Genomic DNA, 27,475 nt, shown 5'->3' with positions numbered 1-27,475 from the left:
TATATATATATATATATATATATATATATATATATATATATATATATATATAATAATATATGACAGAATTCAACAAACTTATTGGTTTAAAGAGGATAATCATTCTTTCCACTCATTTCTTTACAAGGTTACGTTATATGGCCATATAGCAAACATAATTTTCCGACTCCTAATCACAAGATAATTCTATTTCTATCCAGAAACCCTATAAACCCTAGAATCTTAGATCAGCCATGTAGCCCACTACTGCCAACAAACTGATGCATCTTACTCGTGTCAACGTCAACTCCAGAAGCTTTTCGATTCTTCAGCCTCATCATTGCCCTACAAATTTCTTTAAAAGTTACTTCCACACACTTAATATGAAATTTACATTAATTTTCTCCACACAAATATCTTTCAAAAATTTAATCCACAGACAACACTCATATAAAATATATATATATATATATATATATATATATATATATATATATATATATATATATATATATATATATATATATATATATATATATATATATACATGCAGAGAGAGAGAGAGAGAGAGAGAGAGAGAGAGAGAGAGAGAGAGAGAGAGGAAAATTTTCTCCTACGTTCCCTTTGTCTTTAGCAAAAGAATCTCCGTGGAAGGAGAAAGGAAAACTGACAATCTCAGGAGATGTTAATTCTAAAATTACGACACCAAATGCAACAAAACTATAGAAGGTAAGGATGACGCCATTTGCATCCATAGTGCTTTTGGGAGACGTGAGACACAGCAAGGGAAACTCTGTTTGTCAAAGTCGCCTTTATACTTTTTTCAGACGCGGGTTATGATCCTTGCAAAGGAAAGCGGAGACGTCTAGACAGAACTTACGAACCTCATATGCTTTCTTTATTTTACGAGATCCGGCTGCTTCTGTAAAGAATAAAAGGCAACAGCACGTGTACGTGTGTTTCTATATGCTTATATACGTTGTCTATATACAGATACGCAAGCATGGCATTTCCTGTAAGAGCGTATTCCATTTGTCTCTTTTATTTTAGGGTCCTTTTGATTATTAACATTCTTTCTGACATTTCTTCCCACCATCAACACTTCTTTTCACTCTATAATAATACTTCATTTTCATCTTGGTTCGCCTACTAGCTTACAATTCGTACAATGTACATCATTTGCATACGATTATTCGAAGCCATCTCTCTCTCTCTCTCTCTCTCTCTCTCTCTCTCTCTCTCTCTCTCTCTCTCTCTCTGCTGCTGCGGTAATAGAGTACATCTACGTATCTATGCATGTATTTAAGCGCGTACTGAACAATAAACAAATTTACATATACAACTTTCAATAGAACCCTTTCTATTAGGAAAGATAACCTCTCTATTAGGAAGGATACCCCTAGAGATGAAATCCTACGAATATAACAGAAACCTTTGTTGAAAACTATTAAAAAAATAACAGTCTAATTCAGCAAGGGCAGCCTCGTCAAGAATTTGATCGTCAATCTCCTGACACGATAAAATATGCGAAATATAAGCGCATTAGAATTTACTTCTTCCATATCAAAAGCAATAAATTTTATCATTCCAAAGACTATGAAAAGAAAATATAGGGACAAGTAATCTGTCTCTAATCGATCATTTCTAATTTTGCATTATAGGAATGATACTGTTCAAAGATATTTTTGCACCAAGGATTTTATCGCAAGAAATGCAATATCAGGTGTACCAATAATTACAAGGACCATGGCTCTACCCCAAGCACTGAAAGAGTAAAAAGTATTCAATCAACAGGCTGGCAATAAAAAAAGATCAATAGAAAAGAATATCAATGTAACATAAAATGTAACACTTACCACACTCCGTCCAGGGAGTCCGATGGCTAAACCTTATCCTTGGAATCGGTTCCAAGACAAAAAAACGCATCATGAAGCACTAAAACAACGCGCACCTGCAATAATAAAAATATGTGAATAATTAAAAGAAAGATCGATCTTTCAAACGTCCTATTACTCTTCATTGCTAACACCTATCTTACCCCAAGTGTAGATTTATTCTGTAGGCCAATGAATAACTTGATAAGTTAGGCGTCACTGGCTACAGATGAAACAATGCCTGTAAGCTCAAGATACATTTTACACATCACGCTAAATGGTTACCAACAACAAACGTCTATCATCACAACTGTTCAAATTATATCTACAAATTTGTTTAACCTTTACTCAAATTTCCAAAGCCAACAACTAGAACTGCCCATATCTGATATATAAGTTCCTTTTTTATCCACAACTTATGCTTAGTCCAGAAACAAATTTTCATCCACAATTGTTTTTTGACAATTTTTTTTTTTTACTCAGCAACAGCATTCCATCGGATATTATTCATGCTAAACCAGTATGAGTCGCAAAATTCGAGTATATCAGTAAACCACCCATGAATATCAAAATAGCAAGTATTTACACAACATTAAAGCAATGCTAAAATCGCAACAACAGTAACATATGACAACAACAATACTAACAATCTTATTAAAAATAAAGATAAAAATTGCCATTATTACTACTATTAAAACTATGATAATAAACGCCATTACTAAAGTAACACTAAATTTTGGAAAATGTTACACCGATACACAAAAAATACATGGAAGTGAAAATAAGACAGTGAACTGAAGTGTTTTTGTATATCAAAATTTCATGCATTTCTTGCCTGCTGCACTTTATCTAATCATCCCATCCGTGAGACCTGAAACTTACAGTCAGTTTACTCGGGAAAGAAGTAGTTAAAAATAAACCTTTCCTGACAGTTGCTTCCTTTTCTGACAGAATATGTTGCCAATGATAGAATAAACACAAATAATCCAAAGTTGTAAATATTATTTTTATGAAAAACAAATATAGTAAAAATCATATTTAGATGTACATAATAGACAAAATGACAAAATGACCTCCAGGTGCACATTTTCTTGATACGGTAGCCAGGTAAACAAGCTGAAAACATTTTGAATAAAAAGGAATTGTTAAAAATCCACAGGTAAACAGCGACCTGAAAACACCTGAAACTGTATTAACAACACTGGGATTGAAATTCAAGTAACACAGAGTATGGGTGTTTTGTTCAAGAATCATACTCTAAGTAAACAGCACAGGATTATTTTGGGTAAAAAGGGTACTTGGGAAAGTGAAAAAATTATTCAAGAGAACAAATTAATATATATATATATATATATATATATATATATATATATATATATATATATATATATATATATATATATATATATATATATATATATATATATATAAGAATAGGGACAATTAATCATAATACCACCAGAGGAACGGAGCAAAATAATTATCATGATGCAGGAAAGAAATATGTATGACCTTGGATTATGTGAAACAAGCGCACCAGGAAAGGGTACAAAATTGCGGCACCTTAATTATCACTTATTCCATAAAGGAGGTATCGAAGAACGACATGGAGCTCGTGTTATTGTAAGCAGAATAAGTTTTGCCCACACGTATGCACCACAACCGGGACGTCCACCGGTAGAAAAAGAAGAATTCTATAGGAATCTACAAGAGGTTAAAGAATCTGTACCTTATGCAGAAAACAACATCATTACAGATCTAAACGGGCATGTGAGACAAGATAGGACTAGCATAGAAAACATATTAAGGGGTTTCAGTATTGGAGAGAGAAATAGAGGGGGAGAAGATATAAGTTTTTGCCTCCAGAACCAGATGGCTATAATGAATTCCTTTTACAAACATCTTTAAAGTACAAAATGGACATGGTGTAGATGGAATTCCTTAATGAGGGCTTACACTGAAATGTCCATTATTGACTTACCTCCCACAAATAACAAGAACCTGTTTAAAGATATGAAGAGAGTCCCATGTGTATCACTCGACTCAGATCACAGACTGTTATTAGTAAAACTAAAACTCCATAAACTTAAATTAAACAAAGCTCAACCTAAAGGAAGAGTTATCTCAGAAAACCAAAATCATCCAGACCTAAAGAGAGGCACAAGAAGGAAATTAAAGAGAAAAGACAATAGCTACATGATTTGAATAACTCAAATGACACGAAGAATGGTTTTAAAAGAGGAATTACAGACGCTGCTTTGAATTTAGTTCAGACAAAAACTGTAAGGGGTGAGAAAAGAAAATTAACCCCTTAGTGGTCACCAGAGCTGAAGGAATGTGTTACGACAAAAATGAAACTGTAGAAAATGGATGAAAACTAGGATGGCTGAGGACCATAATATCTACAAGGAGGCTAGCAGAGAGCTGGAGAGGGAGAAGGCAACTTAAAAAATGGAAAGTTGGATAAAAATTGGAAAGGATTTAAAAAATTATCTGCAAGGCACCAGAAAACTTATATACAAAAATGCCAAGAACTAAAGAAAGGGATCTCACCCCACTACGTATGCAACAAAACATCCAAATGTTAGAACAATGTTGACAGAAACACAAGAAATAGAATTGGGTGGGAAAAATTACTTTGAGACTTTGTTGAATGCACCCATTAGTAATCTGAATGAAGAAATTACTTTTGAGTTCCCTACCGAAGCCAGTACAGAAACTGACCCATCAATAAGGGAGCTAGAAGAGGCACTTAAGAGAATGAGAAATGGCAAAGCTCTGAGTGTGGATCAAATTCCGGCAGAGCTACTGAAATGAATGGGCAGTGGCTGAAATGCTTGGTTTTTGGAACTGCTAGCTATACTTTGGGAGGGTCAAGCTGTACCTGATGACTGGAATAAGGATCTGATGCGCCCTATCTAAAAGGAGGGGGCTAAAACCTGTTGCTCAACCTATAGAAGCATTTCTCATGTCACTTGCTTTTCAAGGTTTACGAGAGAGTTCTAGAAGGGAGGCTCAGAGGACATATTAAATCAAAAACCAAAATCATTTTCACCATGAAAATTATTTTTGAAAAAAGCTGGTAGTGGAATGAAGATGAATATATTGTTTATCTAGACCCAGAGAGAGCCTTCGATCGTGTACAAGCACAAAACATAGCATGCAATGAATGATGAAAAATATGAGATCCCAGAGAAACTTAAGAGAGCAATTTTCAACATAGAAAATAATACTAGATGCAGAGTGAAGACCCTCACTAAAAATGATGAATGGTTTAATGTAAAATCAGGTGTCAGGCAAGGCAGTGTCCTCTAACTATTATTGCTCACACTGTTTCTGGATAAGTGTATGAGAGAGAGAAACCCCATGGAGAAAAAGTCATTGATCTGACGTATGCAGATGACCACACGATGGTAGCAGGAACTAGGGGAGACCTTCAAAGTGAACTAGAAGAATGGAATAACACCGTAGCAAACAACTAAATGTATATCTTCAAAGAGAAAACGGAAATTTGCCGTTATCGAGAACATCCAGAGATGAGAACATCTCACTGTAGGGCCAGGTTTTACATCAGTGCAGCAATTTTAATTATCTACGCATTATGTTCTGAGATGAAAATAAGTAAGAATTAAAAATATATCATCAGCTCAGCAATTTAATGAAAATTTGTATCTATTTTATCCACTGATGAAAGATAGGAATATACTAAGTAAAAACGATAATTTATACCACTATTTTGGGACCAGTTCTGACCTATGGCCATGAAATATGGAGATTAACATCAAGAACTAGGAGAAAATTCAAAACTCAGAAATGAACTACTCAGACTGATAAACGGTGCCACAAGGTTAGACAGAACACGAAACGAAGACATTGTGAATGAATTGGAGGTGGAAAGCAATCTCAGGATAGTTGAAAGAGGACAGCCACGATAGTTTGACCCCATAAAAAGGATGGAGGAGGATGAAACAGATGCCGGATCGAAGAAGACCTGTGGAAAGAACAAGGACAGGATAGGAAAACTTGAATGCGAAAGGGAGGAAGTTCTCTACAACATGTTTAAAAGGAAAACCAATTTGAAGATCGATGGGTATATATAAATGTATATATATATATATATATATATATATATATATATATATATATATATATATATATATATATATATATATATATATATATATATATATATATATATATATACACACACATACTATATATATATATATATATATATATATATATATATATATATATATATATATATATATATATATATATATATATATATATATATATATATATATATATATTATATTTGAATATATGAAAATACTTATAAACATATATGGAATATATTGAGCATAAACAAAAAACAAGCAAAACGCGAATAAATGAAACAAATAATCTAATGAATAAAACCGAATAACAAATGAACCGACAGAAAGCAGAATTTCAAACGTACTAAAGTAAACAAAGAATTCCGGTTATGTGCAAAATGCAACAAAGGAACTGCATGAACAGCGTCTGCATGGTGATGGTAGTCAATTAATGATTAGGTACATTCTTTCTGGTGACATGTAGCACTCTCTCTCTCTCTCTCTCTCTCTCTCTCTCTCTCTCTCTCTCTCTTACGATGCAACAGCTAAGTTGAACGTAAAGCCTAGGGGGAAGCCGAGCCTTGGTCCCTCAACGACTCGCTAACTACGAGTTCCACCAACTTTTAATGGACTTCATACACAGGTGGAAATAACAAACGCGCGCAGACACGAACACTGAATGAGAAAAAGAGAGAAAGGGATTATTAGAGATTTAAAAAAAAACATTGTTTAAGCTGCTTTGTTCCCAAATTGAAACATATCAATTAACTGTTAATCGCAGAAGTTAATAGCTTTCCATACAGTAAAACAAAACCTGCTTGAAACCTGTTTCCCGGCCCTATAAATTTTCATTCAGTAAATAAATAAATAAATAAATAATTATATAACAAATAAATCAAGCTAGAATAAACCAGCAAGATCTACAACATACAAACAAAGTAATGTTTTTCCGGCGTGCTGCTTTCAGTTGTGTTATTGTATATCATTCCGGAATGGAACAGATGATCAGTGTAACAAAGTACTGAATAAATAGAATAAAGAATTTAGGCCAAAGGCCAAGCGCTGGGACCTATGAGGTTATTCAGCGCTGAAATGGAAATTGAGAGTAAAGGGGGTTCGAAAAGCGTAGCAGGAGGAAAACCTTGCAGGCGCACTATGAAACAACTGTTAAGAGAGGGTGGAAAGCAAGATGGATGAAAGAGAATATGAATGGAGGTACAGTAGAAGGAATGAAAGAGGTTGGAGCTAGGGGCCGAAAGAACGCTGCAAAGAACCTAGTTAATGCCTATAGCAGGACCCTGGCCTACAGTGCACCGCATGAGGTGCACTGACGGCACTAGCCCCCTACGGGGGGAAAGTTACTGAAAACTGCAATGTTGTTAACACATATTGCAGCCGTAGCTTAGAATCTGTCGCTTATGAAAAATTCTGTGAATCTCATGGAATACATTAACAATCCGATATGTAATTTTTGTTATGAAAATAAAACATGTTACACAATTTCCCCTTTACAATTAGCATTAATGCAAAACCCGTGAACAGCTTACAATAGTTTTTAGTATTAAGAAAACAAACATTATCCGTAAAATGAATCAATTCTACATTGTCTCACATTAGCCTCCTAAAGAGTTGTTACCACAGGAGAAAGCTGAGAGTGAAAGCATTCCTTAGATACATCTGTTGGTTAATTTTCACTAAGCTTTTGCTCTTACATAGAAATGTCATTTCATTTTCAATACATTTCTCATTTTATTGACACCCTTAGACAATCTCTCGAGTTTCTCTACATATCTCTGCTACAATGCCACTGTAATACAATCAGCCTACTCCCCCCCTCCCCCCCGTGAGGAAGTAGTGCCGTCAGTGCCCCTCACGCAGTGCGCTTATGCATTTCTACATGATTTATGCAACGTCCCTTCAGCTCCTAGCTGCGCCCACTTTTAACCTTTTACTCTCCCTTCATTCCCTCTTCTTTTTTTCACTCTTGCTGTCTGGCCTTCTTAGTCTTTTATAGAATCTTCTCCAAGTTTCACCCTTAGAGCCTTATTCTGCTGCATGCTTCATTTCCTTTATATTCCGGATCTCTTATGTCTTGCTGTCAAACCATTACAATTCCTTATTTTCACCGTTTTAAGCACTGAATTACCGAAAGAGCCTCAGTGCTTGACCTGACAGTCTTAATTTCATAAAATGAAATTTTATACTTTCTACACCACTAAAATACTCAGTTCATCGATCAACCTTGTTCTGTTATTATAATATTTCCCACTTTCCTGCAAAACCAAAGTCTTCCTGCTGATTTACTGACACCAGCACTAAACTTTTGAAATTTATCAAGCTCTTTTCACTGTGTTCTTTCTAATTCAAGCCCATTTTTCCGGATAACGTCACCATACTTGCTCTTTTTAGTTTTTTCTCAGTTCAACTTATTACCACAATTTACACGAATCTGCACCAACCAAAACTGCTTTCTAGCTTCATTTTACCTTCAACACGTACTGATGCCTCCAGAAACTCCTTCCTCACTCCTACATCCATCATATTGGTCCTCCACCTACTCAGTAACAACAGAACCTAACTAACGCTGTTCACTGCCATTTTCTTTTTCACCAGCATACGTAAGGATAATCGCCTATTGAAACCATTGAAACCACTGCCGGAATCATTTGCATTTGTCTCATAACATCCAGGTTTCCTCAAAGCTCCTCAGCCATCATGCTGGTCTTCTCTTCTGTATCACTCAAAACCCAAGACTTGATATATTGTTTCTTCTCCATTTCTGCAACAAAAACATTATAAGGGAATAGGTCTACCCATACCCTCCTCTGCACTGAGACCATCCAAAGCCCAAGACACGCACACACTTTTCTAAATATATATATATATATATATATATATATATATATATATATATATATATATATATATATATATATATATATATATATATATATATATATATATATATATATATATATATATATATATATATATATATATATATATATATATATATATATTCAAACTATATTCATTTTATATATATATATAGTGGAGATATTTATCTCCACTAGATACCATCCAGTTTGAATATAGGTATATATATTATATAATATATAATGCACGAACAACTGTGTATGTGATAAAGTTACTAGATATCACCATACTGTATATATATATATATATATATATATATATATAATATATATATATATATATATATATATATATATATATATATATATATATATATATATATATATATATATATATATATATATATATATATAAGGTACTTATGCATTTGTGAATGTCCTGGCGCGTTCTTACTTTCCCCAAATTACTGATACCATAAGGCATGGCCCTATAAAAGCATGAAGAGAGAAGGTAATAACTGTTCAATTAATATTAGCCGGATAATCCTTCAATGACCTCGGCCATCACAGAACTATAAATTAACATCGGCTCTCTTTTTTCATGAAACTATTGTAAATGATAATTCCAACACCGTGACCCGTGCCAATTTCTTAGTTCGAATACTACTATCGGGGTACGCAATACCGTAAATAATATACTCCAGATAATTCAATTAATATATATCTCTACTACTACCACGAATTTTAATATTACTACTGTTACTCTGACTATCACCACTACTAATGCTATTACTACTACACCCACAGAGAATAGTTTTTCACTGACATTACCCTTTCGCTTCTGCTTCCGGGAATACTTCTTTGTCATAATTTTAACCAAAATTTCCAGTTAAAATAATAAATTTGCTTCCTTAAAAGATCTGAAATCATTCGTATGAGATTTTCAATTTCATCAGATAAAGGAATCTACTGGTTAATTTATCTAAATGACAAAATGAACAACGATTTCTTACGTACACCCTTCTCATTTCAAAACCATTGTCATCACAATATGTCAAATTTTGAGCATTACAGTATAAATGGTTGCAATTTCTTTCAGATATATATATTTTCATCTATACGATGATAGTTTGAAACTGAAATATTAATTTATATATGTGGCAATATCATTCATGGGAAATAAAAGACATGTTCGAGAGCAAGACCCCATTCCCTTAATAACGGCAATTTATTTTGAATATCTACAACTGTTATGAGAAATAACAATACATTTCAAATAAAATGATAAGACACCCTCTTGTTTAAAAAAGATCAAGTTTTACCAATACAGTTCCCTGACCTAAAATAAAAGCTAAAATCACTTCTGGATAACCTACAGAAATTGTACCCTGTAAAGTTCTTTTTAAAAGAGCACTTTTACGATAAATCTTCAGAAATAATACTTATGTTTTTAAGATAAGAACTTTTTCCAGTTTCCTAGTGTCAAATGTAATTCCTGACGACGTATAAAGAAGGGTCCACTTAAAATCACAAACCTGCGTCTTTTTCTGGGAATGGCTTCACACATGCGTAAACCAGTCATGATAGATCGTTCATAAGTAAAACTGTTATTTTCAAGGACAAATGATAAATTGCTTTCAAGTCTGACTTACTCACTTACCTGAGATTCAACCCACTCAACAAAAGTGCTCCTACCACAAAAGTGCCACCCCCAAAAAAGCATCCCAAATTACAGAAGGGCCGGAGGAACTATAGACGCTAAAATGTACTGTATTCCGGATTCTCTTTTTGATTTATCATGTAAATGAAATTCTTCAAACATATCAAATTCAACATTCTGTTTAACCGTGGCTCCTCAAAAGTAATAGACATATCAGAAAATAAAGGCACGAGACTTTATATTCTCACCATAACCACGATGCTGATCTCTTTCATGGAAAATTGATTACCGCAGAACTCACGAATTTATATTCGTGACTTCTGCGGTATTAACATTTAAATGTTTCAAACAAAAGAACAGAGCAATTAAAATAAAGTCAACGACAGGAAAGAAACAACTACGAAAAATATATTTCGTGTGAAAATAAAAACATTAGGAATATCATTTTCTGACGCGGGTCACCGCTCTTGCATAGTGTTACGTAATGTTTTCTGCAATTTGGCATTATATAATTATCAGTATATCATTGTTCATACCTAAGCCAAATGACACACAGCTAACTTCCTCATTTGCGCAGGCGAATGGTTGGGTGGGGACGGGGGGTCGGGGGCCACTTGAGAGGGAAGACCATTACAGGCAATTCTTGAGTGTTTTAAGCTTTATTACATTCCATGGTAATATGATACGAAAATATAACCTATTGGATTGTTTTACTATCACTATTAAGATATGATCACTCTATCTAATGTTATTACCACTATTTTCTTCATTATTAATTAATATTTGAGTAATGGTGTGATCAACCATAGGTAACAGGAAACGAACAGTAAGCAGAATAAAAGTGGGAACCAGAATAAAAAAAATATATAAATTAGTGGAAATTCCAACAGCGCTCATTTGTTCACCTGGAATGACGGTATGCGTGGTGGATAATGATCAACGGCTCAATTAAAACTTTTCATGGAATGGGTCTGGCTGTTAATCTCTTTTCATAGTCGATGAAGGAGCTTAGTTAACCCATCTGTATAAAATTCGCTCTCTCTCTCTCTCTCTCTCTCTCCAAAAGAGATGAAGTCGGAAGACTTCTGTACTTGAATATTTGAGGTTTGTTTTCATTCCAGCTAAAGTTTCTATGGGGGTAGGAATGGCCAAAGAAAACATGGCTATTCAATGTACAAGAACTTGTTACAGTTAGCTTATAGGGATCATATCCAACTTTGTTCTCGTTTTAACCTATTTTCCGAAACATTTACGAGTGTGCAGAGTTTGGTGAATGAGACACTAAGCTGGGAGCAAGAGGGGACAGAGAGTACTTCAATTATCTAACGAAGTCATTCATTGTGTTTGCAACGTGCTGCATATCGAAAAACGGCTTATTCCTATTTATCACACACACAAAAATTTCAAAGTACATAAACAGAACGTAATTACCGTTGAAAATAACTATAAATGATACAGATAACAAGTAATATTTATCAATAATGCTAATACTACAACAAATAATACAAATAAACAATCTAATGACTTCATTTATGAAGATAAATGCTACGAATATGACGGCACTGTGAGGAATATAACGGCTAACCTCCTTGTAACCGGTGACAAATGCTTGGAAACGCATAAATGCTAATTGTGCTTATTTGCAATTGTAATAACTTACAATTGAACTACTAATGTTCGAGAATCTACTGCAAAATGAATTTTAATTGATATCACTTGATGATTATCATAAATTATTCAAAGTATCATTATTAACAACATTATCGCTATAAATCAAGGCAGCACCACGGAAATGACATATGCTTTGCCCCATACATTCTGAAGCAAATTACTCCATTACAATATTTGCTGATCTGAGAATATTTCTACAAATCGCATAAAATGTTGTGCAGATCTTCACTGAGAGTAATATTCTGCCCCAAATGTTTGCAATAATTACAAATTACTTTAGCCTTTTTTAGTGTTAGCATTCTATAGGAGCAACCTTTTTTAAAGCAAGTTTTGCCAATTCGGAAAAGGTTTCAAATTTACTTTTACAGAAAATTTTTAACTTATCGTTCACAAACTCACTTTTGCACTGGACACATCCATCGCGGCAGTAAATTGCCGGAACTGATTTGCTACTGATTTGGCAGGAGTTTTTTCCTATTTCGTGCATGGTTAGAACATGCCGCATTTTCTGTCGGTCAACTTTCACAATTTTTGGTTCATTTTGGGACACCAACAGTGTAACTTTAATATTAGCAAAATTTATCCGAGAAATCATTTTGCCAAAAGTTCCTAAATGTGTATATTTAGTACCGTTTGTCATAAAAATGTGTGTGATTTTGAAAGTTAGGACAAGGCCATGAAACCCTGTCGAGAGATCAGGTGAACATTGCGTTAATACAATAAGTTGCATAGAATTTGGTGAAACACAAATGAAAAAATAAAAACTAGCCAAATTAATATAAATCACTTATTCAGTTAACAAAATAAAGAAATCCTTAACACCTCTATGAAGTCTAACAGCAAGAATGGATAATACCAACATTAATGACAATGATAAGCGGGTAATTAAATTCAGTATATCGAATTTGTTGTAAAAAATTTCACCTTGTATGTAAATCATGTCCCCCAGACCTAGAACCATCTAGTTAGTGACGTAAAGAAATTACTCTCAGTTTCTGATTTTTTCAGAAAACTTACCATATTCACTTTGCCAGTTAATAGTTGTTGCATCTAAAGAATTTTTTATTCCTTTTAGTGCAAATGTTATTTATTTAACAAACAGACAAAAAAAATCTGCAAGTAAATCATACAGTAAATAAATTTATTAAATACTGAGATTCTGACATGACACTTTTCTGATTTGGACAAATGAATCAAGGCCACTAACATGAGTCACGTGATGAGTTCAGTAAAAAATAAGCAATGTGTGTATGCAAAACAGGCGAATAATAATAATAATAATAATAATAATAATAATAATAATAATAATAATAATAATAATAATAATAATAATATGGTGAGGGCCCCTTACTTAGTGGTGTAATATTGAAGACAATTGCTCAGCACAATGAATACAAATTTATATTTCAAACTTTACATACGGATCGCTCATCACTTATAAATTACCTTCGGTTTTTATTCCTGGGTTAAGTGAATCTTACATTAAACGATGTTTGGAGCTTAATGTTTGTGTATATATATTCAGTGCTAACATTTTTCAACTGGAGTTTTGTTTACATCTCAACAGATCTTGGATTATGTACTATTAATATTCTCTCTTAGCTTTTCAGGGTAATAGGCACATTACTTCATTAAAACTAAGAGTTTCTATTCTACGGCTTTTCATTTCGACTGTCAAGAACGTAAAGGCATTGTTTCTTGCGTAATCATAACGCCCACATTCAAGAGCTGAGTAATATAATGCACTTTGCTCAAACTACTCGACACCGTTGCAGCTATGCACGTTTTAAGTTACGTCACGTAAAAGTATTTTCTTAATCTGCTCCCTGTAAATGTTGCATTGAAAGCACTTTCTGTTAGCAAACCTAAATCCCTTCCTTTGTGCTTATCCTTACAGCTGCCCTCTCAAGCGTTCCTTGTAATTTCACAACCTTTGTTCTCAACGATTTTCCCATCTTTCTCTGGGAATATTCCGTTTCTGGTAAATGACATTTGTCTTCTCCAATTTACAGACATTAAATACGATTGCTTTATAAGTTACTAACGAACCTGTCTTTTGCAGCATTGCTCTCATTGCCGTTACTTTTTTTATCTGGATTCTTTAAATAATCAATTTTTTACAAGGAGAGGTTTTATAGTGCATACAGAACCAAAAACCAAAATTTCCTACCTATTCTTTTTAGTATATCTCCTCATCACTCCGTTTCTCTCTTCTGCCTACTTTAAATTCTATTCTATTGTCGTTGTTCAATGGCATATTTTCTTTTTCTTGTATCCAGAATCGAAAGAAAAATGAAAAAATCCTTATCTGTGCATTTAGTGGCTGGCATATTTGCACGACGGGATAAAAAATAACCTCAGCGTTAATTTCCATTTATTCCTTTCCAAAGTTACTTTACTCAATACGTCCAGAGATTATCACTGTTTTGTCAAAGTCTGAACTTTACATAACATGCTTATGGGGGGATCTGCACTAAAAATCACGCTTCGCTGATAAGTAGACGAAATAATAACCATCCATTACAAGGTTACTGTGAAACAGAACTTCAAATCTTCTTATTCAGATGGTTTGAGTTTATTCAACAAATAAAAGCTCCTGATATAATATTCCACTATCTTCTGAACCATTACTTGTGTTCAAGTTTTTCAGCTACTTACACAAACATTTAATGGTTTCAACAATCCTCTGTTTTCTGTCACTCTGATCCAAGTTTGACAATTCAAACTACTAGAAGTTCCAATACCTCAAATCGAAGTGTGTAAGAATATATTTAAAGTTTTTGTAATGGTATGAGCATCTGAAAACCCTCATCTTTTTATAATTCACTAAAGTCAGAAAAGCGAGCGCTGAAAAACCGATTTTTAATCCTGAAGCGACAGATCTGCCTCTGGGAAAATGGATGGTGGGGGGAAAATCCACAATCTTTTGTGGTAAAAGGTAAGAAATAATTACCTGGCCGAGCAATACGTGGATTACGGCTCGCACCGAAAGAATACATGTCAGACGTGATGGCGTGGTTTATGTCACGATGCCACCTGACAGTGCACTATACTTTTTTGGGTCTACTGAATAAACGGGGAAAAAAGTAAACAGATATGGGACATAAGAAACGGCAAGGAATACACTGCAGCATAAAGAAACAGGTTCTAAAAAGTTGAATATACCTTAGTTTTACCAGACCACTGAGCTGATTAACACCTCTCCTAGGGCTGGCCCGAAGGATTAGACTTATTTTTACGTGGCTAAGAACCAATTGGTTACCTAGCAACGGGACCTCCAGCTTACTGTGGAATCCGAACCACATTATAGCGAGAAATGAATTTCTATCACCAGAAATAAATTCCTCTAATTCCTCATTAGCCGGCCGGAGAATCGAACTCGGGCCTAGCGAGTGCTAGCCGACAACTCTACTGACTCGCCTAACGAGAAACTAACAGGTTCTAAAGAAAGAGAGAGAAGGATGGGGTTACTTTCTTAACTGTTTTAATCTATTTTATTGAGAGGAAGAGAAAGAAAATCCCAAACAGGAAACAACATTGAAAGCAACGACGGATTAACCCCACGTAAACCTCCAGCTTTTCGTAGGGAGAAAGGAATCTTATCCAATAAAAACAAATATTTAGAAACACTTTTTCTGTCGGTTTTTTTTAGGCCACATTGAGGCCCAAAGCCACTCATGACGGACTCAAAATATCTGTTAGATGTTTCTAAGCTGCGATGTTAGGGAGAATGTTAGCACCATGCTAAGACCCCAACAGATGGTGTAACTGTACTACAAATAATCTTTGCGGACTATAAGTTAAGTATATCTTAGTTTAACCAGACCACTGAGCTGATTAACAGCTCTCCTAGGGCTGGCCCGAAAGATTAGACTTATTTTACGTGGCTAAGAAGCAACTGGTTACCTAGCAACGAGACCTACAGTTTATTGTGGAATGTGAACCATATTATACCGAGAAATGTATGACTATCACCAGAAATAAATTCCTCTAATTCTTCATTGGCCGGTCGGAGACTCGAACTCGGGCCTAGCAGAGTGCTAGTCGAGAACTCTACCGACTCGTCCAACGAGGAACTCTTGTAGACTATAACTTACTAAAAAACGTTTTGAATTCATCACAACAATAAGCAGTTAATAAAAGTGTCTGTTTAATTTGAAGATGTTAGCCTCATAAGCAAAGGCGGGAGTGAAATACTTCATTCTCTAGAGCTTAGAATTTTATTCTTTGAACTTTTATTTCACGTCCTACAAAAACCTCAGAAAATCAAAGGCCCTTATTTATCAATTTCTATGACATAAATAAAACATTTGGCATTTAAATTGACATGTGAAACCAAAAATAGATCACGTAAAATATGAGCAAAAGAAAATGTTGACTCTGGAAAACAAGACAAGGAACAAAGTCTAAAGATTATTTTGCCTGCAAAACGACTAATTAAAAAAATGGGAAAATAATCATTATGTCAAATTTACCACCTACTAATTTTCTTCAGTCAGTCAAATATAGTTTAAGCTGACCTGAAAAACAGGACATGATAAAAACATACTTGTGGAAAAGAATCCTTAACTACCAATGACTTACCAACCCAAAGGCAAGCAGTACACATTGTGGAGCTACAGGTTAATCAATGAAATATCTAAGATCTAGAGAAGGTATTTTAAAATTCTGGTCTCTATACTGACTTGAGACCTTGAAAAATTATCAGGGAAAATAGCAGGTACCCGTAAGGGTACCTGCCTATCAAGTTTCATAAGAATCAAGAGAATCAGGGGACAATGTAGGATAATAATAATAATAATAATAATAATAATAATAATAATAATAATAATAATAATAATAATAATAATAATAATCAACACAGTCACGTGTGGAACAGAAATAAATGTCTAACTCACATCGGGATCGAACCCAGGTCTTTCAATTGAAAGGCAAGGGCGCTGCCCACTAGGCCATAAAAGTCTTGTATGGCCTAGTGGGCAGCGCCCTTGCTCTTCAATTGAAAGACCTGGGTTCTATCCTGACGCGAGTCAGAAATTTAATAATAATAATAATAATAATAATAATAATAATAATAATAATAATAATAATAATAATAATAAAACCCCAGCCAAAAAACAAAGCCTTACATGACATTCGAATTGAAATGATACTAACAAAATTGAACTCAATCCGTTGTGACAATCAAAAGCTTCAGTGTAATTGTGCTCTGATGTGATCATTACAGCATAATCATGAACTACCACAATTATTCTAAAGTCTTAAATTTTAATAAATATTCTGTTGTTTAACTAACACCAAAGGCAATAGCAGCATCTTGAAGGTTATAAAAGCAAATGATTTATAGCTCCCTAAGGACGGCGAATTGCCCCACCGCTTAAAAGGTGACGTTTCACCCAAAGGTACTTTTATTGATAAGCATCCTGAAAATTAATTCTAACCATAATACTTTCTGAATATTTACAAATAGAAAATGCTGAAACTTTATATTTCAAATTTTACTGTGATCTTGAAAAACTGGACATGGTAAAAAATATCTGGGTTATATAATCAACTTTAACAAGTGTAATCCAGTTAAAAAGGATAAAATCTTGGCTTTTAAAAAGATGTCACCTTGAAAGATAAATTATGGTCCAAAATACTTTTCAAACTATCACCAACCGTAGCAATATGCCTGCAAAGTTTCTTCAAAACTTCCAGGAAATTAAACTGACTTGCCACCTATTTAGCCTTTACAATGATCTGTGATATTGAAAGATCAAGACAAAACTATTTTGGAGATACATCACAACCTTACAGGCTCCGATTTGTGACCTGCACATATAAGACTTGGTCAAAAATATAATGGAAAAATTCTCACCTTTCAAGGTACCAACCTATCAACTTTCATCAAACCACACTAAAATATAAGGCTGACTGACCATCGTATAAAAAAATGTTATAAAAAATAATGAATAATGGAATAAAATAAAAAATTACAAAAACTGAGGTAGATCACTTACCAAATTTAAGATGATCTGCAGTTTATAATGAACTTGACGTAAACGCAATAGACGGTACTATAACTAAACACTCCCCCCTAAACACTCCCCTACAAAACTTTGAAACGTGCAGAACTTCACTGCCTAGTCAAACAATGTTTTCTATCAGACAAAAGCTTCAGTAAATGATGGTCTTTTTTTATAAATTCTCTTTCGGGCACTAAAATTAATTGAGCAGTATTCATAAAAGCCATCTCAGTTATATGTAATGGGCTGATGAATAAATTCGTGAAACGAAGAGCTCCAATTTTTTATATGTTAAGGCGAATTTGACTGATTTAGCATATCATCGAAAATCCAATAATATGCCGCAGTAATAAACGTCTTACAAATTCTGGATGGGACATATCCTTCCGAAGCAAGCAATATCGCACGCCCAGCAAAGTCTTGAAGTTAAATATTTATAGTCTCATGACAATTACGTTGAAGTTCACCTCTATCCTGAGCGTCCCTCATTCTATGAGAGACTTGTGGCCAAAAACGACTGTGATCTGAAAAGAAAAAATGAAGTCTTGCGTTATCTGAATATAAAATAGGAGCTTTGTAATTATTTTTTGAAATTAGAACTTATTAAGATCGTGAATTAGCGATAGACTTCGTTAATCATTATCACTCTGGGCTAAAAATATTTTTTTCTCAAAAATGATAAATCAAGATTTTACCAAGCCATCGTTAGAGAGGTTCAAGAGGCACCTGGCATAAAGCAAAAGTGGGGACGTGTGGAGCCAAAAATTAAAGGCATTCAGTGACTACAATTTCCGCAACTCATTCATACATCTTGCTGTAGAATCTACAAACAGAGAGGAAGATATTCTAAAATTTTTCATATGGCAATGGGTAATCCTTCATTCCGTCAAGCAATTTGTATATTGAATTTGAGAGCAAAATATTTTTTTTAAATAATTCAACGCAATGCAGTATGGTTCAGGCATGTGTGTGGCCAGGTAACGAAACTGTACATAACATCTTTGTAAAAAAAAAAAAAAAAAAAACGAATTAGTACCATTAACAAAATTCACTATGGAAATGGAAAGGACGGCTGTCTACCCTTTTTGAATTGCCTAATGCATTGAACTAGTAATAAGTTTAAATTTAATATGTAAAGATAACAAACCAACATTTCTGCCTATCTTCATTTTTTTCTGGTCACAGCAATAAGGTTAAGAAATCAGTTGTTACAGCCATGTCCTGAAGATCATACGTATATGTAGCCCTGAATACATTGAGGATGAAACATATATAATTAGGAATATAGGAAGCAAACTGAAATATCCACACATTGTATCAGACAATGGAGTAAAAGCGGCAAAAAAGATGCTTCATTTTCACAAAAAAGAAATTTAGATCGCAAAAACTCACTTGTATTGCCAGATTATAATGATTTCAAAGATTTTCCCCATCTACTTAGGAATTTTTAGGTTAATGTAGCATTTATTAAAAATGAAATAGTGAAAAATGTACTTATAAATAACTCACCCGACAATACTAAAGTTTGTGTATACCAGATTCCATGTAATTTTTGTGATAACTTTCACATAAGTCAAGATTCCATGTGATTTTTGTGATAACTTTCACATAAGTCACACTGGAAAAACATTGGAAAAAGAGCAGAACTGCATAAAAAAAAAATGTGCAACATATGCACAGGTGAACAGTGGAATTTTTTACAGGAGAAAAATAATTGTTTATTCTACTAATGCACTATAAAGAAACATTATTGAGTCTAGTGTACAAAAGAGAGGAAATGCATTCAATTATGGTTTACCATAAAAACTGTCCATGAGACCATACGTTCAATAAACCTAACCTTAACAACAATCAGAACCTGCAAAAGTATGCTGTCACATTCGGATGTTAGAATACATCCTTGCCATGTCACTCATTTTGTATTTTCCTCCTACCCAAAAACTTGTTTTCTATAATTGTAGGATATTGGGGTACCTATTATCTTTAAACTACTAAGCAACTGAAATGAATGTCACACAAAAAAAAAAAAATAAATAAATAATGCAAGTTACAATTATTACATGTCTGCACTGAAGGAACCCTGACTACAAAACTGAAGCTGGGCTTTTCCAACACTGCCTTGAATTTCAAAATCTCACTTAACTGTTGAAACTTAAATGTATCAATTAAGTTTCAGCATTGCTCATGTTCCTGATATGCTAGCCATCCTTAACAATAATGCACCAGGACAAAAGTAAAGCGATTCATAAATATCTCGTAAACAGTCAATTATGGAAGATGTAAAGATTTCAATATGATCTAATAGTATCAAGAAGACTTAAGGGAAAAGCCCCATTCTCTAGATAAGAAACCAGCGCCCTAGGCTTGGTTATGATAGCTGTGGTTAGGTTAAGTCTCAACTTTTAAATTGTAAACTTTTAATTTACAGCAGCATACCCTAAGTTAGGTTAGGTTGTGGGTCCAACATCGAGCCCTGGTAACAGTGTCAAGTGATAATCAACTCCCCTGCACACCTAACACACACACACACTATAAAAGCTGTACTCGAGCCTTAATATTTGACACCATACCTGAGGATGCGTTTCCGATGTGGAACGCGAGTGATATTTTGACTTTCTGAATTCCGATCAGAGTAGATTTCATGACGTTCTTTCACAAAATCCTCAATCTTACTAAGTGGATTAAACCAAATGGGGGAAGGATGACAGGATTAGTTTCCCGGGGTTATAATCATTCATCTTAGTTAACAGAATAAAGAAAATCAACTTTTTCAGTACCTTACAGTCATTTCTTTAGTTGTCCTCATATTTCCGTTAAGGTTAGACTGTCAAGCAACTTATTTTTACGAGCCGGGAATTGTTACCTAAAATACAAGGATACGGTGTAAAATGATCCGCGAGCAAATGTCTTCCCTTAATCAGTACCCTAACCAGGTCACTGAAATGGCGTTTCATAAAACAAATCGGATTTTCACCCCCCCCCCAACCAATGAGGTAAAAAAAATCCTTAGAAATAAAAACCTCATACTGTATAGCCCCAAAGAAATTTGTGAAACCTTACGAAACACATTGTGGGCATGTGACTATGACAGTGTCGAGCCAACCATTTAACTTTGTTTCACCATACCTTTAACAGCACCGGTGAAATATGTAATATGGATCGGATCCCAATAATGAGAAACCGGTCATCCCCGACTGCCGCAAAATGCCAAACGCACACATACACGGACACGACTCTCCCATCCCCCCCCCCCCCAACACACACACGCACGCACGCACACGGACACGGGTAAGCTCACATACATACACACATATGTATAGGGTGTGGCACACACACTCATCATTAGGCCTAGGTTTTTATGTTGTATATATGGCTATATAGGAAACTTATATATAGGAACAGAAATATATTATTTTATAAGTTATAATGAAATTGTGTGTGCATTTTGAAAAGCTTTTCATTCTTGTTATTTTGAACCCCATAAACACTACGCGCAAATGATATATAAAAAATTAATAAAATTACGACATAAGTTTTTTTGTTGTAGTCGTTAAAGGTATTTTGGCCTACCATTTTAGTCGTTTTTTGGAAAACTGAGTCTAGCGTGTTGTTAAGGAACAGAAATATCTACATGACAATACTAATGATTACACCCTCATAACGCTGATAGTCCATATATGTCGCTAAACTCGGCAAATATTAACATTTATCTTTATCCACAAAACTCCTGATGGCAAAAAGAATTCATGTTCATAGAGGCTTCTGAAAATTATTGGTTGCGGTGATTTGCCACCGTGCAAATGATGGTAAACTGAACACCACTGTCTGGGGTCTAGCTCCTGCCATTCACCGACTATAATATTTTCCGCTCGTTGTTTATGTTTTTTGTTTATATATGTATGTCTTTCGTTTACGTTTATGATAATTGCCGTCTTTTGTTTATCTTTAGGCGTTCATCCTTATTCTGCAAGCAACGTAAAATGGTAGTTACCGAGTCAAAGGATCGCGGTAGCAGCCTTCAGTTTTACCCAACTGACAACCACGACGTTCAGTTACCTGCCTTATGAACACAGCTATTTGTTAAATAAAAATCAGATATGCTCGCTATTCACTGCCATTATGCAAAGCTAAACTCTGCTTACCTCTCGGGATGCCATGACATAGGGATGATGACTTTATTGCCCTGCTTGTAGTGTTAGAAGAGTCTTCACAACACTCGACAGAGCTGCTTTGCCTATGTATTTTTCACTTGAGCGTAACAGGTGTCGAGGCTTCATTATGCTTAATATACAGGCATGCACTTGCACTTTCATGAACTTTTCTTATACCACAGAAGTCTTACAGCAATGCACATACTTCAAGGTTCAATGCATGACTGTTATACTAAAAACCTGTAAGTGCACTCATTATCTGACTACCCTTTTCAAAGTCGACTTAGAGGTTCCCTCTCCCTCGGTGCCGAGAATAAAATGAGCCGCGTGACAGTTCTCTCCGATTAAAAATGTAGTTCCTGTTTCATCAAATACGGCTGCAATGAACATTGTTACTTAATTCTGCGTATATATCCTTATATTTAAGGGGTTTTGTTTTTGATATCGTTATTTTCCTATAAGAATTTTTGTATTACTGATAAATATGCAGACTCGTTCCCTGTACTATTTCTGGTATTCTTCCGCACAGTAAGATTCGACAGTGAAGTGATTTCACCATGTCAAATGTGCTTCTTAAACCTAGTGTATAATCAAAAGTAATTTATCGACTTGCACGTCAGCAAGACTCATCAAAACAGATTGCAACGAAACAGTGGTGTCTGAATTATCATAACGTGAAACAGTAGCAAGAGCTTGTGTCTTTAGTGAGTGAGGGAATGATTTCCATTAACCACCTGCACGAAAATCTCAATGGCTTCCGAGGTAATGTCAAAAATTTGCTGTGCCTCTTTTAGTTATCTAGAAACAGTAGGCTAACGTTTGCCATATTATGTAAGGCATCATCAGTTTGCTTAGGATGACTGCATGTTAAATTTATTTTGTTCTCTACGGTAATTTTATTTTTAGTTCAGCGATTCACTCACGTCCCATGCTACCGAGAACGGTTGACATTCATTATAGGCCTACATATTAAGCGCTGATCACCATGGGGAGGGTTATTGTTTACATGTATGTATTTATATACAGTAGTGGTGAATGGCGCAATTTATGTGGGAAGGTTTGGCGTGCTGCTGATAGATGTAACGTTAGCTCTTCTGGTAGCTTTGGTGCACAATGGTTCATGCGCTAAGCATGCGTGTTGCCGTGAAAACTGTGTTGTCGTTTTCTGGAGCCATCATATGTTTGAAGAAACTGATTTTATATATATATATATATATATATATATATATATATATATATATATATATATATATATATATATATATATATCACAGTATTTATACATATAGTAGTGCCGTCTGTGCATCTCCCGCGGTGCATAGTAGGCATTACTTGAGGTTCTTTGCAGGCCATTGCAGTGCAACTGCGAGGTTTTACTCCTTTTAGGCTTGTTTTAAAACTCTTACTGCCAGTTTTTCTTTCAGCTAAATTGGAATGACCTCATCAACACGATAAACAGTGGCTTAGGCCACAGCTATCAAGAGAGGTAAACGATTTTTCTGGCTATATATATATATTTAAACCTGTACCCTTTATATAGCCCCCTTCCCTTCCTTATTCCCTTCCCCTTCCCCTTCCCCTTCCCCCTTCCTTTTGTAACTTATGTGGTAACTTTTATGACCGATCTAGACAATACTTGGCGTGTGGATATCATTTGATCCAACTTAGATAATGGGGTAGATTTCAAATCCATACCCCAACCCCTTCCCCTTCCCCTTCCCCCTTCCCCTTCCCCTTCCATGTGTAACTTATGTAGTAACGTGACCGATCTAGACAATTTGGCATATGGCAATCATTTGACCCAACTAAGATAATAGGATAGGTTTAAAACCTGTACCCCTTTCCCCTTCCCCTTCCCCTTCCTTTTGTAACTTGTGTGGTAACTGCTTGACCGATCTAGACAAAACTTGGCATGTGGATATCATTTGGTCCAACTTAGATAATGGGGTAGATTTCAAATCCATACCCCAACCCCTTCCCCCCTTACCCCTTCCCCCTTCCATTTGTAACTTGTGTAGTAACTGCTTGACCAGTCTAGACAAAATTTGGCACATGGCCATCATTTGGCCCAACTTAGATAATAGGGTAGGTTTCAAACCTGTACCCCTTTCCCTTTCCCCTTTCCCTTCCCTTTCCCCTTCCCCTTCCTTTTGTAACTTAAGTGTTAACTGCTTGACCGATCTATACAAAAATTGGCATGTGGATATCATTTGATCCAACTTATATAATGCGGTAGATTTCAAACCCATACCCCCACCCCTTCCCCCTTCCCCCTTCTATTTGTAACTTACGTACTGTAGTAACCGCTTGACCGATCTAGACAAAATTTGGCATGTGGCCATTATTTGACCCAACTAAGATAACAGGGTAGGTTTCAAACCTGTACCACCTCCCCGTCCCCTTCCCCTTCACCTTCCCCCTTCCTTGTGTAACTTATTTGGTAACTGCTTGACTGATCTAGACAAAACTTGGAGTGTGGATATCATTTGATCCAACTTAGATAATGGGGTAGATTTCATATCCATACCCTCTCCCTTCCCCTTCCCTTCCCCTTCCCCTTCCCCTTCCCCCTTCCCCTTCCCCGTTCCCCCTTCCATTTGTAACTTATGTAGTAATCGCTTCACCGATCTAGACATAATTTGGCATGAGGCTATCATTTGACCCTATAGCTCTTTGTTGGGTGAGTCGGTAGAGCTGCGGACTGTCACTCGATGGGCCGGAGTTCAATTCTCCGGCCGGCTGATGAAGAGTTAGAGGAATTTATTTCTGGTGATAGAAATTCATTTCTCACTATAATGTGGTTCGGATTCCACAATAAGCTGTAGGTCCCGTTGCTAAGTAACCAATTGGTTCTTAGCCACATAAAATAAGTCTAATCCTTCGGGCCAGCCCTATGAGAGCTGTTAATCAGCTCAGTGGTCTGGTAAAACTAAGGTATACTTAAACTTTTCATCATTTGACCCAACTAAGATAATAGGGTAGGTTTTAAACCTATACCCCTTTCCCCTTCCCCTTCCCCTTCCCCTTCCCCTTCCCCTTCCCCTAGTTTTGTCTAACTGCTTGACCGATCTAGAAAAAACTTGGTGTGTGGATATCATTTGATCCAACTTAGATAATGGGGTAGATTTCAAATCCATACCCCCAACCCTTCCCCCTTCCATTTGTAACTTGTGTAGTAACCGCTTGACCGATCTAGACAAAATTTGACACATGGCCATCATTTGACCCAACTTAGATAATATGGTAGGTTTCAAACCTGTACCCTTTCCCCTTCCCCTTCCCCTCTTCCCCTTCCCCTTCCCCTTCCCCTTCCCCTTCCCCCTTCCTTTTGTAACTTATGTGGTAACTGCTTGACCGATCTAGACAAAACTTGGTATGTGGATATCATTTGATCCAACTTAGATAATGGGGTAGATTTCAAACCCATACCCCAACCCCTTCCCCCTTCCCCCTTCCCCCTTCCCCCTTCCATTTGTAACTTATGTACTGTAGTAACCGCTTGACCGATTTAGACAAAATTTGGCATGTGGCTATCATTTGACCCAACTAAGATAATAGGGTAGGTTTCAAACCTGTATCCCCTTCCCCTTCCCCTTCCTTTTGTAACTTATGTGGTAACTGCTTGACCGATCTAGACAAAACTTGGCATGTGGATATCATTTGGTCCAACTTAGATAATGGGGTAGATTTCAAACCCTTCCCCCTTCCCCCTTCCATTTGTAACTTATGTAGGCTAGTAACCGCTTGATCGATCTAGACAAAGTTTGGCATGTGGATATCATTTGATCCAACTTAGATAATGGGGTAGATTTCAAATCCATAGCCCCTTCCCCCTTCCCTTTGTAACTTACGTGGCAACCAATTGACTGATCTAGACAAAATTTGGCATGTTGATATCAATTGATACAACTTAGATAATGGGGTAGATTTCAAATACATACCCCCTTCCCCCTTCCCCCTTCCCTTTGTAACTTAAGTTGTAACCGATTGACCGATCTAGACAAAATTTGGCAAGTGGCCACCATTTGACCCAACTTAGATAATATGGTAGGTTTCAAATCCATACCCGCGCTTCCTTCCCCCTTCCCCCTCCCCCTTCCATTTGTAACTTATATGGTAAACAATTTACCTCTCTAGACAAAATTTGGCAGTGGCCATCATTTGACCCAGCTTAGATAGTAGGGTAGGTTACAAACCAGTACCTTTTCACCTTCTTCCCCCTTCCATTTGTAACTTATGTGGTAACTGCTAAACTGATTTAGACAAAATTTGGTACATGGCCATCGTTTGACCCAATTTAAATAATAGGATAGGTTTCAAACCTGTACCCCCTTCCTTTCCCCTCCCCCTTCCCCCATCCCCCTTTCCCCTTCTCTTTGTAACTTATGTAGTAACCGCTTGACCAATCTAGACAAAATTTGGCACGTGGCCATCAGTAGACCGAACATAGATAATAGGATAGGTTTCAATCCGTACCCCCTTTCCTTTTGTAACTTATGTGGTAAATAAACTCTACGGGTTCATCATACCTCATTCTATGTACTCGACACCATAGAAATAGGCTATATTATCGGAAATGCTTTTCTTTCCTGTGATTAATAATTGTGTATCAACGTTTGTGCTTAGGTTTAGTGGGGGTGCGCTTAGGTTCAGTGGGGATGTGTTTATGTTTAGGAAGGGTGTGTTTAGGTTTATTGGGGGTTGTGTTTAGGTTTAGTGTGGGGTGCGCTTGGGTTCAGTGGGGAGTGTGTTTAGGTTTAGTGGGGGGGATAAATGGGACAGTCACCACAGTAATAGCTGGATAAAATGGGCAATCACTACAGTAATTCCTGGATAGTTAGGAGAGTCAGCACAGTAATATCCCCTGAATAAAAGTGACAGACAGAACAGTAATACCTGGATAAATGGGACAGTCATCACAGTAATATCTGGATAAAGTGGACAGTTGCCACAGCAATACATGGATAAAAAGGACAGACAGAACAGTAATGCATAGATAAATGGGACAGTCACTGCAGTAACACATGAAGGACAGTCACCATAGTAATGTCTGAATAAAATGGACAGTCATCACAGTAGTACCTGTATAAAAGGGACAGTTAGTACAGTAATACTTGGATAAGAGGGTCAGGCAGTACAGTAATACCTGGATAAAT

The 27,475-nt window shown here is 35.7% G+C and overlaps 1 long non-coding RNA gene across 1 annotated transcript; it reads right to left on the bottom strand.

Moving 5' to 3' along the window:
• Positions 1-1,800: 1,800 nt before the first annotated feature.
• Positions 1,801-22,618, bottom strand: LOC136840632 (uncharacterized). Its single transcript, XR_010853679.1, has 3 exons — positions 22,311-22,618; positions 18,163-18,692; positions 1,801-1,930 (listed from the first exon to the last, which is right to left on the bottom strand). It is a non-coding gene; the product is annotated as an uncharacterized lncRNA (long non-coding RNA).
• Between the last annotated feature and the right edge of the window lie 4,857 nt (positions 22,619-27,475).

The sequence above is a fragment of the Macrobrachium rosenbergii genome, chromosome 8 (assembly GCF_040412425.1).
Source record: "Macrobrachium rosenbergii isolate ZJJX-2024 chromosome 8, ASM4041242v1, whole genome shotgun sequence".
Taxonomy (NCBI): Eukaryota; Metazoa; Arthropoda; class Malacostraca; order Decapoda; family Palaemonidae; genus Macrobrachium; species Macrobrachium rosenbergii.
The sequence above is the reverse complement of the archived record's forward strand: the minus strand, read 5'-3'. Positions and strand labels throughout refer to the sequence as shown.